This window comes from Sciurus carolinensis, chromosome 15 (genome assembly GCF_902686445.1).
Source record: "Sciurus carolinensis chromosome 15, mSciCar1.2, whole genome shotgun sequence".
NCBI classification, from domain to species: Eukaryota; Metazoa; Chordata; class Mammalia; order Rodentia; family Sciuridae; genus Sciurus; species Sciurus carolinensis.
This window is the reverse complement of record NC_062227.1, coordinates 12,161,759-12,179,848: the sequence shown is the minus strand read 5'-3', so window position 1 is coordinate 12,179,848 and position 18,090 is coordinate 12,161,759. Positions and strand designations below refer to the sequence as shown.

General features: G+C 49.6%; 1 long non-coding RNA gene across 1 annotated transcript; it reads right to left on the bottom strand.

Moving 5' to 3' along the window:
- Positions 1-14,233: 14,233 nt before the first annotated feature.
- On the bottom strand, positions 14,234-17,572 carry LOC124965256 (uncharacterized). Its single transcript, XR_007105144.1, has 3 exons — positions 17,300-17,572; positions 16,958-17,116; positions 14,234-14,414 (listed from the first exon to the last, which is right to left on the bottom strand). It is a non-coding gene; the product is annotated as an uncharacterized LOC124965256 (long non-coding RNA).
- Positions 17,573-18,090: the final 518 nt, after the last annotated feature.

The window sequence follows — 18,090 nt, the reverse complement described above, 5'->3', positions numbered from 1 at the left end:
ATAAATACCATGTTTGTAGTCATACAATTCACAATAGCCAGATTATGGAACCAGCCTAGGTGTCCATTAACAGATGAATGGATAAAGAAAATGTGGCATATATGCACAATGGTGTTTTATTCAGTCATAAATAAAAATGAAATTGTGTCATTTGCAGGAAAATAGATGGAACTTGATAACATTATGTTAAGCAAAATAAACCAAACTCAGAATGTCAAGGGCCATATGTTTTTTCTGGTGTAGTAGAGGGGGAAAAGGAAAAAGAGGGGGATGGGAATCTCATGAAAACAGAAGAGAGACCAGTAGAGGAGAGGAAGCAGATTATAGGGAGGGAGGAAGGGAGGGAAAGGAGAAGTACCAGGAATAAAACTGACCAAACTGTATTGTTCTATTGTGTGCATGTACAAATACATAACAATGGATCTCACTATTGTGTATAATTATAATGCACCAATTAAAAAAAAGAATATTTCTGACTAAGTTAATAAAAAAGAGGTGGGTCTTGTGGAAGATGATTAGGTCACTGGGTGCTGCCCTTACAAAGGATTAACATAGTTCTCATGAGACCCTGAGTTAATTCTTAAGAGATGGTTTTCATACAAAGAGCAAGACTGGACTCTCTCTACTCTGTCTTCCTATCCCACCATGTGATCTCTCCCTCTCCCACACACTCCTGTCACTGTGGTCCCATCTGCCATGAAGGTCTTCACCGGAGTCAAGCTGATGCCAGAGCCATACCCTTGAACTCCCAGAACTATGATCTTAATAAACCTCTTTTCTTTTTAAAGCTCCTCAGCCTCATGTATTTCATTACAGTAATGAAAAATAGACTCAGTACAGGTATGTGCCCATGACCTCTTTGATTTGATGAGATCTTGGTCTGCCCCCAGCAGCCCTGTAGACGTACTGGCCTGCAACTCTTCCTCACTTCTCCATCCTTTCTCCAGACCTGACACAGCCTTCCTGAGCCAAATGCAATGTCCCTACCCATGGGGTAGCCCCACATCTCCTTCATCTGTTCCCAACCTTGCAGCTCAGATTTCCAATGATGCAATTCCATTTTTTTCATTAAAAATGAATCTTAACCATATTTTTTATAAGCTGCACTGGGAACTATTGCACATTAAAAAAAGGGGGAGCTCTGTTTTTTAAATATATCCTGGTCCCCTAACCTTGGGAAACACAGGTCCCTACAGTCCTTCCTAAAATATCACACAGAGGGCTGGGGATATATCTCAGTTGGCAGAGTGCTTGCCTCTCAAGCACAAGGTTCAATCTCAAGCACAAGGTTCTCAAGCTGGGTTCAATCCCCAGCACCACGAAAGAAAGAAAAAAAAAAAAAAAGAATCACACAGTCCCCCGCCTAGCTTGGGGACTCTGAGGGTCTTAGATGGTCCTGACCACAGGACAGCTTGCCATGGATTCCCCAGGAAGCTCTCCAGGCACAACCCTGGGAGAAAATATTTCACATAAACAATCAAGTATGAATTAACTGTAGAATCTTCTAAGATTTTCAAGTAGGAAAAATTCGTGTTTTGACCTGGGAATGAAGAAATGAGGCTGTCACATCGAGGATACACACCACTCTGCAGCGTTACCAGGGTGGGTTTGGATCCATGTTCCTCACTAGACCATGAGTCACTGATGGCTGAGAGGCTTGATCTAACAGACTCGCTCTTTCCCATGGGTGGTCCAGATAATGTCACGTGTCCCTTGAACCCTTGGGACACCCCACAATTACATTTCTCAGCCTCCTTAGCAGCTAGATGGGGATATATGAATGTTCTAGCAAGTTGAATGAGAAGAGATGTGAAGCGCATCACATTCAGGCATGACCCCAAAACCATCTACCTGATCCTCCTCCCTCTTTCTCTTCATCTGCTGCCTGGATTCAGAGAAATCTGGCCCAAACCCCCAGTGCCCTTGAAGATGGCCTGTTTATACCATCGTAAGAGCATGAATCTCTGGATGACCCTCTGGAGCCTGGTCTCCTTGCCAATCCTGAAGCCTGCTCTCCATGAAGATGTGGGCAGAAAATTCTCCTTTACTATGGCAGATGGCTGGGCTTTGGGGATGTTGGTCAAGCCGACCACACTGAATAAATTCATCCTAGCATCTGCTGGGCACCTACGAGGCACTTTGTAAACTTTGTCACCAGGAAAACTTAAAGATTTCCTGGTAAGGGGACTGGGAATTAAATAGCTCCATGCCACAGATGTGGATCCACCTGGGCAAATAACATCAGGAAAGAGTTTCAAATACCAATCTCAGTTCCTATAATCTGTTACCCAGTTTCTGATTTGGTGACTGAGGGACCCAGACACAGACCAGGAGAACTCCCTTCTGCTGGTCCCTGGAGCAAGAAGCCTGGAGACTTCCTCAGCCCACAGCAAGGTTGAGAGGCTGAGGTGACACGTCCAGTCCTGTGCTCACTCTGCTCTGCCACACAAGGGGGGATGCAATGGGGGGCACAGACTCACCTGGCAGGCTGGCTGGGCCAGGTTCTCAGGCCCCTTCCCAACATAGCCTGGCTCAGGGAAGTGGGGGAGCTGAATTTGTTTTAGTAGGCAAAACAGAACCAGTCACCAACACTCCATGTCTTCGCCTCACCTCCAGCCCAGCCTGCCTGACCTTTAGACCAGGAACTCTGCCAGAGGTCACACACACAGCACACAGACCCAGGTCCAGAGGGGAAAACAGTGAGACAGCAACTTCTGCCAGGGCTGCCAGCCAATCCCTGGGACTCAGCATGGTAGAAGGCAAGTCCTGGAACAGGACAGATCACACTGTGAGGTGTTGATTACACTGGATTGTTCATGTTTGTAGGCCATCCTGGGTCCTGGGGTGCAGATATGGAAGACTCCAAAGTGAGAGCAATAGACATGGCAACACAACAAGACCTGACATGTATGGTGTACTGCACAGGCTGTTGATGCTGATGCCTAGCAAATGCTTGGGGTACAGCCAGATAAGGACAAGCCAGAGAACCATGAAGTCAACCATCAGTCCAGCTCTTCTTTGGGAATATCTGGGGCTATAGGAGTTCCCTTTTCAAAACTGCCTGGGCTATTTCTACCTCCTTCTGCACTGTCTATGGAGGAAGTCCCAGAGCAGCTTTAGTCCTCCTTGGGAGCAAAACAAAACAACACTAACACCAATACTAGTGGCTTCCACAAATGGGCAAGTGGCTACACAGTCCAAGAGACCCAATGCAGGTGTTGAGAAGAATGCGATATTTGAATTTCACAAACATGGTGCTGCACTTAAAGGAACCAGAAGTAAACTCATACAGACTGTATGCTTATAGTTACATAAATTCAAAGACAGAAGATAGAGGAAAGAAAGCTGTGGTGTTAGGGGTCAAGACAGTGATGATCCTCTGAGGCTTAGCAACTTGGAAGGGAGTATCTGGGGACACAAAATACCCTCTCTTTCTTTTCTTTTCTTTTCTTTTCTTTCTTTCCTTCTTTCTTTCTTTCTTTCTACCAGCTATTAAACCCAGGGGTGTTCAACCACTAAGCCACATCCCCAACCCTTTTTATATTTTATTTTAAGACAAGGTCTCACTAAGTTGCTTAGGACCTCCATAAGTTTCTGAGACAGGCTTTGAACTTGTGATCCTCCTGCCTCAGCCTTCTGAGTCTCTGGGATTCCAGGCATGCACCAGCACATCAGGCCCAAAATGCCATTTCTTGAGCTATGAACACAGGTGTGTTCACCATGTGAAAATTCAGCCACTCTGCATAAGCATGATGTGTGCCCTTTTCTATATGGAAGATAAACTTCAATACAGAGTTCCCCCAAAATGCAATGCTCCATAAGTCGGAACCTGGGAACCATCCCTGAAAACACTTGCTGCAAATAAATTGAATGACATAGTGGTCTAAGAGTGTCGATTGGTGCTTGAAGTGCTACGTGAGTTGTTCACATATTTACACACTTCTGTAATGGCCCCAATCCACCTGTCCTGGTCCCTAGCCTTTCCACTGGTGACCAGACCAAATGTCATTTCCCACTCTCATGACTACCCAGCAGAAGGGGACACCTAACCCAGCAAGGACTTCAGATGCAGCCTGCTCAGCCTTCATACAACTGGTGCCCCCACCTTGCTGTTGGCAACACTTGCTAAATAAATAAAAATATCAATAAAGAAAAACAAAAGATTAAAATCTACCTTTTAAAAGTAAATAAATGAACAATACACACCAAGCTACTCACTGCGGTTGCCACCCAGTCTGGCTAACAGAGATGAAAACAATGTTGACTTCTTTGTCTTTGGGCCTAAAAAAAAAAAGATTATTTTTACTTGTCAAGTTTTTAAGTGCTGTGCTTTTCAAATAAAAAATAATTGTGACTTTAAATTCTATGCCCAGTGTGGACATTTTTAAAAATTCAGTGGTAACAAATTAATCTAAACGACTGATAAGAAATAGCTAGCTGTCACAGCTTTTCAGTCCATGAGAACAAACTCCCTCAGACCTTGAATAAGTCACTTGGAGCAGAGAGCTCCTGGCATGATTAATGTGCAACTGTTTCGTGACCTCAAAATGTCACACAGGTGTTTTATCACATATGTTTATGCTTTACCTGGGCTTCCTCTACTTATTTGTAATATCTGGGGACTAGATTCAGGAGATGCCCTCTTTTAGGGTACCCTGCCCTCTCGGATTCCCACAGCCTGTGACACTGTTTCAGAAAGACCCTTAGCAAAAGTTTTAAAGGAGTGAGAGTCCAGAAGTTGTCCATCTCCTCATGAAGACCCTCATAGCACATTGGGACAGACTTTCTTTTTCGAAGATGGCGAACCCTGTGTGCATGTGTCTGCATATGTGTGCACATTCCATACCCACATGCCTCTCCCGATGCAACCGACACTCCTCCTCTGCAGAGGGAGGCATCTTTGCTCCCAACCCTTGAGCCTGACCAATGTGTGTGGAAGCAGTATGGTGGGAAAGATGCCTTGGGACAAACAAGATGAGGTCAGAAACAGCATGGGAACACAGTTGCCATACTGTGAGGAAGCCCAAGTAGACCCGTGCAGAGAGGAACTGAGGTTCCAGTCCACAGCCCACTCGTCTGTCATACTGGCCAGTGAATGACCACTCAAATGTCCAAGCCCAGGCCCCAGGCATGAGAAAGATACAAAGAACTACCCCACCATGTGGTCCTAAGCCACAGGACCAGTGATCTTAGTTGTTTCTGATGCTGTTTTCAAGGAGCTCATCACCCCACATTACCAACAGCTCTTTTACAGAGTGGGGAGGCCACAGATTTACAGTATCCTCGTGCTTGGAAGGGTCCCTTTTCAATACAGATAGGCCCCACCCCATCACAGCATGCCCTGGAGGTTAGTATTAGCACTTAGAAATTCAGGCAAGTCCCAGGCAGTAGCTATGAAAATAACTCCGTCTTCCTGGTAAGAGCTGTGCTAAGCCATCATGGAAATGTATTATCCCCTCAATCCTTACAACCATCCTAAGAGCTAAGGAGGACTTTCTCCATACAGAGGAAGATGGATTCCCCAGAGGCCAGGTTCATGGTCACCAACCTCCCAGGGCAGATGCTGGCCTCTGGGACTCCAGCGTTAGCATGGCCCTCCTGCTGAAAGTCTGTCCAGTACTGAAAGACCCAAGATCATTCATTCCAAATGCCTGAGTAACCTGCAGGTCCATAAGGCTGGGCACCCCGTCCAACTGGAAGCAACAGGTGTTCCTCAGTCACAGGCAGTAATGGACGGAGCAGAGGTTGTGTCTTGCCAATTTCATGAACCACGTCTGGTGCCCACCCTGTCTCCAGGACCTCCCTCGACGGCAGCTGCCTGGCAACTGGGACCTGGTCACCTTCACTGAGCAGATGGTCAAAGGACAGGTGCCACATAGGCTTTCGCTCATTCTGGTCCAGCACCGACCTGGCCTGAGGATCAGTACCCCTCACGCTCTAGCTCCACTTTGGTTGGATGGCTTGGCTTTGTCCAGTCCACATCCATCTAAGCCTTGTCCTTGCATGCTGGGATTGAGGGGTCACCAGGGACATGGGCAGGACAATGCTAGGATGCACCTGGTTAGGATGACCACCTGGTTTGGAATCCCTAGGCACCACCACTCACCATGTGGCCTCAGGAAATGTCACCTTATCAAGCTTCATTTTCGTGTAAAAGTTTCCCATGTGAGAACCACCGCTCTGTCCTGCTGCGGGAGGAATAAAGGGGTCAGCAGTCCTAAGGTGGAGAAGGCACCCCTTTCCTGGATGCTAGCATGGGCATGTGCATGGAGGTCAGCACACGTGTGTGGCATCCTTGGGTTTCCTAGTGTGCGTGTGTGTGCGGGGGCCAGGAGGAACACTGGGAAACACACGTCCTAGAGTGACCCAGCGCTGACCCTGAGTGTGGGCTGCCCAAGGCAGGGCTCCTCTCCAGCCTGGACTCTATGACACCTGAAGTGCCTCCAGCACAGAGAAGGGTCACTCGGGCTTCCAGACACCCTCAGGCTCAGGGGCACCTTCTGCTCTGGGGGTTCAGCCCAGAGGCCTGACTTGTCTTCTCTCCTGCTGGGCAGAAACAACCAGAACTTCCTCCGCCCTGTCCCCGACAAGCCTGGGCCCAGCCCATGTAGCCATATGCTTCTGTCTCTCCAGGTCAGGAGCCTCCCCAGCAGTGCCCAATCAGCCCAGGACAGGTGCCATGAGGGTTTTCTTGGAGGCATTGTTATTGGAGAGAAGAGCCAGGCTCCTCATCTTTAGTTTGGAGTGTGCATACCTGAATGTGCTGCAGTTGAAATTCCTATCCATTTCTGCTGGAGCTAACTGGGGGAGAGGCAGCCATGTTCCCCAAGACTCAGGTCAACCCCATTCCACAGGCTGTCTCTCAACCATCAGTGCCGGTTTGCAAGTAAGCAACTGGAAATGGCTCCCTGTCGCTTTAACTGAACAATCTTCGGGGGTTTTGATTTCCTTTCTGTGGTTTCCTTTTCCTTCTAGCAGTTTCTTCCCCCACCCTCCTTTCCTTTTTAAAACAGGACCTCTAAGTGCTGAATACCAGGGCTGTGACACAAGAGTCCCAAGTGCATGTGTATCTACGTATGTGCACACGTGAGAGTTCCCCATGCACACATACACATCCGTGTGCCCAGGGCTCTATGTGTGCACTTGTGGTTTTTCAAATTGCACGCCCACATTCATCTCCCAGGGACAGAGTTCATGGCTTCCTTCACTTTCTGAAAAAGGCCATGGCCTTGGAGATGGTTCTGCCCACTCTTCAAGAGCTGTTTACTCTGCTTGATTATCTTTCTGCCCATCTTTCATTTTTCCATGGGAAAGAGGCAACCCTGTGCCCTAAGCAAAGTTGACAATGTTCATCTACCTTCCCCTCCCTGCTCCCACCCCCATGACGCAAATTAACCTCCCAGACCCTTCCTGGACCTGGCTGGGCCTCTGTCCTGGTTCAGGGCAGCCCTTGAAAGCAGAGATGGCCAGCAGGGACAGGCTGGCGTCTTCAGCCCCCAGATCACATCTGGAAAGCAAGAAGCAATTCCCTGGAGACTGCTCTAGAAACCAGCCAAGGGACACCACGTCCTGTTATTTTCAGGACAATCTGGCATGCCATAAGGAAACCAGCCTTCTTTCTATCATGGGCTGCTGCCACGGGGTGCTGAGGAGGGAATGCCAGGAAGTCACAGCCCTGGCCCAGAGGTCCCAGCTCTGCACAGAACAGAACTTGCAGAAAGAGGCACAACAGAGGCCATCAGCAAGTGCACCAGACCCGGAAGACACAGTGAGTTCCCTGGCACTTACTCCTGCAGTGGCTTGCAGGCCACAGGAGAAAACCATGTTCTCACCCCCCAGAGGGAAGGACAGGGTGTTTTCTGTTGTTCTAACCAATTCATCACAGGCTGACACTTGAAGGAAATACATCTTGAGAGATGAATTAAGATGATCGTGAGCTTGGATGTCTCTGCTGTGACCTCTTGCTCTGAAAGCTTCTAACGACTCTGTTTCTTTGCCCAGTAGCAACACGCGACCCAGCACCCATTCACACACCGCACTTCATGGAGGGCCCGTGCGAAGCCCATGCCTGAGAATCCTAAGAACTTCCACCCTGCAACGGGGGGTTGGAGTACTGTATTCTACTCTGGGAGGATCAGATGAAGAACTCCTGAGACGACTTCTGTCACCTCTACCTGCCGTGGCCCCAAATAAGCAAGCCTGAAGGTTAGTTTTATATGTCAACTTACTGAGCTAAGAGATACCCAGAGAGGGAGTTAAACATAATTTCTGGGCATATCGTGAGAAAATTTCTGGAAGAGATTAGAATTTGAAACTGTTGACGAAGCAAAGAATCCTACCTCACCCTCACAGGTGAGCACCCTCAGTCCACAGAGGGCTCAAACAAAGAAAGAATGAGGAAGGATGAATTTGCTGTATGCCATCTGAAACTTCTACCCCACCTGCCCTTGGACATCACTTAGGACCCACATCACTGCTGGGTCTCCAGCTGGCAGACACAGGATACGAGACTTATCAGTCTCCATAATTGCATGAACCAATTCCCATTATCAATTTATCTATCTTGAGAGAGGAGGGGGACATACACACATCAGATGGGCAAGGCCCGCAGTGGGGTGTGGGCGTGCAGGGCCCTGCCAACATCTGTAGCATAAGGAACCCTCCTGGGGTAGGACCTAGAGGGAGGGATGGCTGAGGTGCTCTGGAAGAGAAGGAGTTGTACAGAAGGTGGAGAAGGGAACTCCTGTACAGTCTGAGGGAGTGGCCAGTCTGCCCTCTGTCCCCTCAGTACTGGAAGAGGGACCCTGCCGTCAGCCCCATTGGGTGCATGGGCTTCCTGCTGGGGACCAGGGCAGAAGGTGACATCCAACACACAATCCTGCCCTCCGCAGGGTTGCAGCCTGGGGAGGCAACGGGGCTCCCCCTCCCTTTCTTCTAAGATGAGAACCCTGAGTTTCACTGCTGAGGTCCTGTCCTGCCATCTCACAGAGTGACCTCTGCCACAGCCCTCACAACCCCTTCCCAAAAAAAAAAAAATTCCCCAAAAAGCCCTTTCCCAAACCATCAGGAAAACAATAAAATAAACCAGTGCAGGAGGTGAAGTGGGCTGCACGTGGAAAATTCTGTCTTGCCTGATGCCGCAGACAAGGAGGCTGGTCAGCAGGGTGACGTGGGGATAGCAAGCACCCTTCACGCAACTCTGAGACCAGCCTTGCAGCTCCAGCAGGGCTGCATGTCTCTGAACAAGCCCTGGGAATTCTTTAAGATGATTGACAGGTCTGCAGGACAGGCATCAGGGTCTCTGTCCCCAGCAACAGGTCTCCCCTCTGGCCGTGGCCTTCCATCCACTGGACTCACAGATAGGAGCATCACCATGAAAGAGTGGTACCCTCTCTTTCCCGCCCCCATCACCTCTCCTCTCTGCCCATCAACAAGGCCTCACCACCCCGTCTCCTGTTGTTACCATGAAGCACAATGTGGTCCCGGCAAATTCCAGAGCCATGGCCCAGAGCCACCTAGCCCATTGACTTGGCCAACAGGGCAGGGCAGCATGGCTGCTAAAAATGACTGTTCACTCATCCCACTCCAAAGAGCACACGCTGACATTCCCGTCATAGTTGGACAAGGTCCAGGTCAACTCTCCCAGCAGCTGCTTTCCATGACTCTGCCCAGGCCTCCCTGCACACCCCACACCCTAGTCAGAAACCATTTCTGTGAGAGCCACGAGCATGAGGCAGAGGATGCTCAGAGCTCCCGCACTCCATGGGGAGGGGAACTGCTGGCCACGGACATTTGTTCTCCCAAAAATGCTCAATGGTGTCACCGTCACTGCAGTAATGACATCACTCTCACTGCTGAGACAAGGAAATGGGTTAAGAGTTTGGCAGCCCCTGAGCCTCACTCAAGGGCCAGCAGGGTCTGACCCCAGGATTTACATCTCTCGACTTGTGAGTAAGTTGTTTTTTCACACCTCCAGGAACTTCTTTGGGAAATGAAAATAAAATGAAGAAAAATGTTGTACTCCTGTGACGAGTGAGAAATAAGTGTGGTGTGATCTCCACGAAGAGCGGGGTCTTTGGGCCACTCCTGGAACCTGGGCAGGCCAGATGCTTCCTCCAAGGGCATGTGGTCAAAAGGGTACCTGTACTTTCTGTGCTGGATCCCGGGGGCCACGCAACTTCTACCTTGTCCATAGACACTCACTGGAGTGGCCACCCCAGAAGAAGGTGTGGTAGCTTGAGGCTGCCATGCTGGAAGGAAGCCCAAGTCATACAGAGGCACTCCAGTTAGCGGCCCAGTGGAGCCCAGCCCAGCAGAAGCCACTCCAGGACATGGTGGCTCTTGGTTGTGGGATCATCCTTCTGGGTGAACTTCTGACCCCTGGAACGCAGCACAGTGAAATGGGTATTGTTTAAAATCCTCAATGTGGGGTGGGTGGAGACTCTGCACGGAATCACTGAAAATCCAAGCCCATATTTCTCCTGCAGGGATCATCTACCTCCCAGGCTCTGAGCAGCCAGGTCAACCTGAGATGGGTGAGGGATTGCCCCAACTGATGAATGAAGAGTGAGGGAACGAATCCACACACCCTCTCCCCAAGGAGCCCAGAGTCGAGAAAAAGGAAACAAATCTCCAGAGTCGCCGTCATCCCACCAGAGTTCACGGCTGCAGAAGTCATGGAATGAGACAAGGGCATACTGGTCCTCCACACTCCCCCAGCCATGACCAGCTGGGCCCCAGAGGACCTCAGGCCTCAGGATGCCTTGGGCTGGCCAGCGAGCTCAGCCAGGCCTGCCAGCCCAAACCCTGGCTCCAACCCTGTGGCGGACACCCTAAGCCAGAGCTGGAGTCACAGGCGCCGGTAAAGCAGAGCTGGCGGGCTTCCCAGAGCAGGAGAGAGCTGCACTGGGCGAGTCCCACAAGCCATGGCGCCCCTGAGGCTCATAGACCAGAGCAGAGGTAGGAGCCCTGCCAAGCCTCCTCTCCAAGGACACCAAAATTATCCTGTCACTCCTGGAGCTGCTATAAACATTTTGAAACAGGCGAGAATCTCTTTGAAGTTCAAACCGTGCCTACCCACAGAAGAGATTCTCCAGCCAAACAGCTCCTCACAGGGCAATTAAGATGTTGTCTTCGGGTATCGGTGCTGTTTGCAGGGTTTGCTGGGGCTTGTGCTTTAAGTCAACTTTCTGTGGTCTGCCAAGAGGCCAGGCGCAGTCTGACAATGGCCAGAGACCTGGGGCAGGGGGCTACAGCTGAGGGAAGGCCAGGACCCCCGCGGGCCACCAGAGCCAGCATTCTGGAGGCTACACAGGCTCCCTCCCACCTGCACCCGCCGTCTCAGCACCTGAGCTCTGTGCTTTGATGTCGCGGCTTTGCAGACAAGCCTCCGCTCTCAGTGAAACTGTTAGAAGTGATTCTTAAGGTGCCTTTTATCAGAGACCAGAGGAAGAAGTTGAAAGTGGGGGTCTGGGGCTTTCAAAAGAACCTGCAGGACCAGGGAGGGGAAGAAAAACTGCCTTAAGGCCTGAAAGAAAGCAAACAGATGGCCTCAGCATCCCCAGGCCTGGAGGCCATGTTCCCCTGGCCTGTGATGTGGGTTGGGGTTGGCAGGGGTGGGAGGGGGCGCGGGGAGCAGGGTGAGCTGTGGGGGAGGGGTGCTCAGAAAAGCTCTGGGCTGGCCGTTTCCCAGGCACACAGCAACCACAGGGCGCTGCATTTGGGGTTTGGATTGTGGTTTCATTTGGATCCTGTTAAGGATGGAATTATCAAAACCCAAGGGCAGGTTCTCTTGCTGTGCATCAAATGGCTGGACCAGCACTTGCTACCTGAGCCTTCTCCTCCGCCTGGGAACTCAGGGTCCTGTGTACCAGCTCTGGGGCTCTGCAGGTGAGGTGGGGGTGTCTCCAGATGAATGCCAATGTGCAAGCAGCAGGACAGCAGAAAGCTGCAGCATAGACCAGCCCACCCCACCCCAAAGAACCAGGGGCCTGGCCTCCCTGAGACCCAGGCAATCTGGAAAGTTCTCAGATGGGAAATATCCCTCGTGATCCTCAACAGACTGGATGCTTCTGGTTTGATAGAAGGACTCTTAGCAGCCACTGGTCACAGCAAAGCAAAGCCCCTGGACCATCACTGGACAAGACAGGTTCCCAAAATCCATTACATGTGAGGACCAGGCAAAGTGGGTTCTGGGTGAGCAGCGCTCACGCCAAACCAAGAACAACGGGGTCCACTGTAGGCACCCAGATCTAGCACCTGCCAGAGGTGGGTTGAGGCAAAGGTGGCTGTTCCTGCCCTCGGGAACTTCTCCACCAAACTGGTGGATGCCTCAGTCCAAAGCCTAGATATTCTTTTTTTTTTTTTTTTTTTTGGTAGCAAAATACACATAAAACCATCTTTCCCATTTGTAAGTGCACAGTTCAGTGGCGTAGTTCACCCACTGGGTTGTGCAACCTTACCACCATCCATTCCAGAAGGTTTTCATCTTCTGAAACTGGAACTCTGTGCTCATTAAATAATAACTCCCTGCCTCCCTCTGTTATGGTTTAGATATGTTGTCCCCAAAAAGCTCACATATGAGAAGATACAACGTTGGAGGAGAAATGATGGGGCCATAGCCTTAACCTAATCAGTGAATTGATCCCTGATGGGATTAACTGAGTGGTAGCTGGAGGCAGATGGGGCGTGGCTGGAGGAAAGGGTTCGTTGGGGGCGTGACCATGAGTATATATTTGTATCTGGAGAGAGGAGTCTCTCTCTCTGCTTCCTGATCATCACGTAAGCCACGTCCCTCTACCACACTTTTCTGCCATGATGTTCTGCCTCACCTTGAACCCTGAGGAAAGGAGCCAGCCTTTCCTTCATGGCCTCTGAAACCATGAGCCCCCAAATAAACTTTTCCTCCTCTACAGTTGTTCTGGTTGGGTCCTTCAGTCACAGTGGCGAAAAAACTAACTGAAACACCCTCCCTCTGCCTTGGCAACCATTTTATGTCTTTATGAATTTGACCCCTCGAGGGGCCCCATACAAGAGAAGTCATACAGCATACAGGATTTTGCATTTGGATAAAAATAAAGGGATTTTCAAAGACATTGCAATCAAATTGGTGCAGTTATTTTACCTTTTTTCTTTGTTTTTTCAATTAACATACAAATAAAATTAATTATTCCAGTGTAAATTCTGTGACTTGTAGGACATGTATAAATTGGTGTAACCATCACAATTCGGAGAAGGAAAAAAAATCCCACCCACCCAAAGAACTCCCCTTCACTATCTTTTTATTCATATATTCTTCCCGCCCATCACTTAGATCTACTAATTTACTTTTTATCACTTTAATTGACCTTTCCAAAAATGTCGTACAACCTGTCCAGATTTTAGATGGTTTAGACTTAACACAATTATTAAGCCCAGGGGCCCTTAACCACTGAGCCAGGGTCTTGCTACATTGCTGAGGCTGGCTTTGAACTTGTGATCCTCAGCCTCCAGAGTCACTGGGATTGCAGGTGTGCGTGCTGTGCCCATATCACTTAAGGAGGTCTGGACTTTAGGATGGCATGGAAGTGATATGCAGCCAGTGGAGACTGCATGGTGACTTTCGAGTGTGGGCCTTTTCCCAGGCTAGAGTGGCATGCAGCCTGATCCTCTCTCGATGCCCGGCAGCAGCAGCACAGGCTAGTCAGCCTGTCCTGTGCTCTGCAGTGTGCTGGAGTCAACGCGCCATGAGACACTCAACACCTTACTATAAATGGGCTTTGTGTTAGATGGTGATGCCCAGCTGCAGGCTAATCTAGGTGTGCGGAGTATGTTAGGTTGGACCCGGCTAAGCTGGGATGTTTGTCTGGTGATGTGGATTCAGCGTGTTTTCGTTTTTGATGGATTTACAGGAACGTAATCCCATCGTAAGTCGAGGAACATCTATACATAGAGCTGTGCAGCACGTAGTCTTTTGAGGTTGCCTTTTTCACTCAGTCTAATGCTTTTGAGGCTCAGTCAGGTTATCGCACGTGTGGGTTCTGCCCCATTTCCTCACACACCAATATCCCATCCCATGTGGGAATGCAGGCTTTGCCTTTTTGTGCCCGGCCTGTGTCACTTAGCAAAATTTTCATCTATGTTTTGATGTGTCAGAACTTCAGTGTGTGTGTGTGTGTGTGTGTGTGTGTGTGTGTGTGTGTGTGGCTGAATGATATTCCACTGGATAATGTGTCAAAAAGTGTCCAGAATTTGTTTTAATCAGGTCTGGAAAGACATGTAGACAAGGAAAATATCTGTCATCAAGGACCAAGTTGACACTCGCAGATCCCTAGAAGCAGGAGGCGGCCATGCCACACAGGGCCACGCGGGAAGCACCGGAGCGAGTCGGGAAACCACAAGAATGGAGGAAACAGGGCAAACGTCTTGAGGGTGTCCTGGGGGAAGTGGGGAAAGAACAGGAGAGGTGAGATTAGGATTGCTAGTTTGCATCTTTGTACGAGGTTCGGGGGCCTTTGGGAGGTCCCTGGTGTGTACCTGGCCCTGAGATGGTGAGGGGAGGTGGATAGTGGTTCAGAGTGTGATAGACAGATACAGAAGGTGGTTTGGGGTGGGATCTGGATTGGACGGTTTGCTTATGAAAGGTCTCTCACAAGAGTCCTATACTAGGAACTGGCTGGGTTCAGTCTCCCCAGGACCAGCAAGGCTCACATGTCAAAGCATCAGAAAACACAGAGAGACCACATTTTGTTTATCCATTCTCCCATCCATGGGCTCTGGACTATTTCTGCCTCTGGGTGATCACACGTAATGCCACTGTCCACACTGCCTGCCAGGGTCTGCTCCAGTCTCAAGCAGCCTGGATGTACTTTTTGAAGCACATTTAGATCCCAATTTTTTTTTTTTTTTTTTTCAGAAATGAAGCAGGAGGCAGCTCCAAAATCAAGGAATAAAACACAGAATAGCCTCACCCAGATGAATATGTTCATGGCTAACTTATCACCTTCAGTTCCACTTTCTCCAGCATTTCTGACCCCCCAAAAAATCAGAAGCCCTATTTTTAGATCAACAGCTACCACCTAGTCTTCTGTTCTCTCTAGCAGAACATGACCCAGGTCCAGTTGTGTGCCTCTGTTTAGGGACAGATAGCAACCCATGAGCAAGTGCCTGCAGAGCCCTTTGCTAATACATCAAATTATTTACAAGCCTAACATATTAAGGAACTCTGAGCCCAAGCCTCAAGTCCTGGGTCCTTATCCTTGCTCCATTGCTGAGCCCTGCATTCCTGCCCTGTGAGGTCCAGCACCTGCCCCCTTTCTCCAAGGCAAGTGACAGCACCTTATTACCCTTCTGGGTCCAAGGCAGCCATTTATGTTGCTGCATCATCAGAAGTCAGAAGAACAAGGACATGTGTAACCACTGGCTCCTCCAAGGAAGGAAAATTCTTATCATTACCAGAACCCTGAATTTTCTGATTTTTGTCATTGCACTCTATCTCAGATGATTTGAAAAAATGCATAACAATGCATATTACTACTATCTTCAAGAATTGAAGAAGAAAGCCACAGAGGACTCAAAATTGGCACACTGACCCACAGAGATGACTGGATACTGTAAGCCAGAGGTTAGCAGGAAACCCATCTTCCTCCACCTTCTCCTGCCTCGTCCTACAAACCATGACTCATGTGAACATCACAAGTGCTCAGAAAAAATGAGAAGAAAGGCTGAAAAGCAAACAGCCGGGCAGGATCCTCCAGCCTGCACGAGAGTGTCCTGCGAGTGAGCAGGGCAGAGAGAAGCCTCACTCCCTATGGCCACAGGGGTTGGAATTCCATGGTCATTTGGGTTTCTCTTTCACTCTGGCATTTCTGTGTTCCTTCACTCGCCTGGAAATTGGCTCTTTCCCCCTTTCCCACCCAGAACAGATTCACACTGAGAGGAACTGAACTAAAACTCGATGTATTCTTATTCATGTTTCCAGTTCCTTGGTTTCAGTCATGAGAACACATAGCATTAGGAAACAAACAGACACCCGATTCATTCACACACTTGGGGAGTTGCTATGGAGGGTCTAGCGGGGGTTAAACATTGCTCCAGGTTGAAAGGTTTCATCAGTGAGACAGAAAAGGTGTCTGGTCTCGCCAAGCTGTCCTGCTGGGGAACAGGAATACACCTGTAAACAGATCCCATTGCAAACAAAGACAATGAAGTAGGAGAGGAGGGGATGGGGAGGAGCAGGGACCCTACATGAAACCTTGCAGGTCAGGATGTGCCTTCCAGAGGGCAATGCCCACTTGGGTTGGTCACCAAGAGTCACCAAGGTGGAGCTTTCCAGACTGGAGAGAGCCTCCAGTGTGGCAGACGCTGGCTAAGATGTGGTCAGGGACATCCCGAGCAGGAGGATCCTGAGCCAATGAGGGAGGAGTCTGAGGTGATGAGAGCTTTCTGGGGAATAAGCAGTAAGTGCAAGAGGTGTGGAGGGAGGAGACTTGGCCTTTGGGGAAGCAGAAAGCAGTGTGCTGAGAAGTTCAAATGGAGAGAGTGGTTCAGTCTGGGGACAGAAGCCCATCGGGGAGCACCATGAAGAAAGCCTGGTTCGGGTTTCATCCAGATGGTCCTATGCTTCTCTTCCATAAATAGGATGACGATGCACAAATTATTTCTCAAGGTGCATGTGAGGGTCCCAGTGGCTGCAGGTTAAAGAAGAGAATATCGCAAGCACACAGACAGGCTGCAGGGAAACCACAGAAGATGGAGGGAGAAAGGACCACTATCTACCTCCCAAGCCTAAAGCCGAACAGCTGGAGTCCTACTAAGACCCTCAGTGAGCCTTCTTCAAGATGCCACCCAACAAAAGGGCCCTTTACAGAAGGGCCGTAGCCACCCAGAGAGACCAGACCTCACATTCCCAATAGCCGGTGTCCTGCCAGAGATTCCCACAGATTGTGTTGATTCATTTTTCATCACTCTGACAAAATACCTGAGAAAAGCAACTTAAAGAAGGAGATATTTATTTTGGTTCATGGTTTCCGAGGTTTCGGTCCATGGTCAGCCAGCTTAAGTGCTTCGGACTTGAGGTGAGGCAGAACATCATGGCAGACGGGCGTGGTGTAGAGCAAAGCGGCTCATCTCATGGCAACTGGGAAGTGGGGTGACCGGGAGAGAGAGAGAGAGAGAAGAATAAGGAGGAGGAGGAGGAGGTGGAGGAGGAGAATGAGAAAAAGAAGAAGGAGGAGGAGGAGAACACGGGGGCAGCACTGGGGATAAAATATAGTCTCCAAGGTCTGCCCCCCAAGGAGCCCTCCCCCCAACCAGGTCTTACCTCCTCCAGTTTCTACTGCCTCCCAATATCCATTAACATTCTGAAGCCCTCAATGGATTAATCCATTGTTGAGGTCAGAGTCCTCATAATCCAGTCACATACCAATCCTCATCTCTGAACGTTGCTGCGGGGGCCAAGCATTCAGCACATGAGCCCGTGCGGGGACATTCCAGATCAAAACCATAAGCTGTAACATACCCCAAAAGGAGGGTAGAGTAGGGGAGCTGCCTGACTCTGTCCATGCACAACCTCAGGGGCACGGAGCAGCATGGGAACAGGGAGAGCGGGCTAGGAGAAGGCACAGCAAGATCCCTAGCAGAGCACCTGGAACGTCTCAGAGCCAGGAAGGGGTCATCTGACCAGTGGAGCCACCCAAGGACAAAGGTCTAGGTCAGGCTAGGGCAGAGAGACAGCCCTGGGATAAGGGGCTGCTGACTGGGCTGGCTCGTTCCTTTTAGGGGCTTCCTTATCTGTCCCGGGCCTGCCCTCTCAGCCTACAGAGACCTATTGCACTCTGCTGCATCCTGGACACAACTGGAAAAGGTCACACTGGAAAGAGCAGGACCTGCTCACAAACAAAAGATCAGTTCAGAAGAAGCGATGAGCAGATTAAAGCCTGAACATGACCAAACCCTCCCTCTGGCTCCATGCCAGCTCAGCTTGGTTCCGTGCCAAAAAGCTCTCTGAATTCGTATGCAGATGTCATGGGGGGCATATTAATAAAAAGATTCCCCACCTTTAAATCCAAAGCAACATTTAAAAAAAAAAAAATGAGTAGTAGTGTTTTGTTT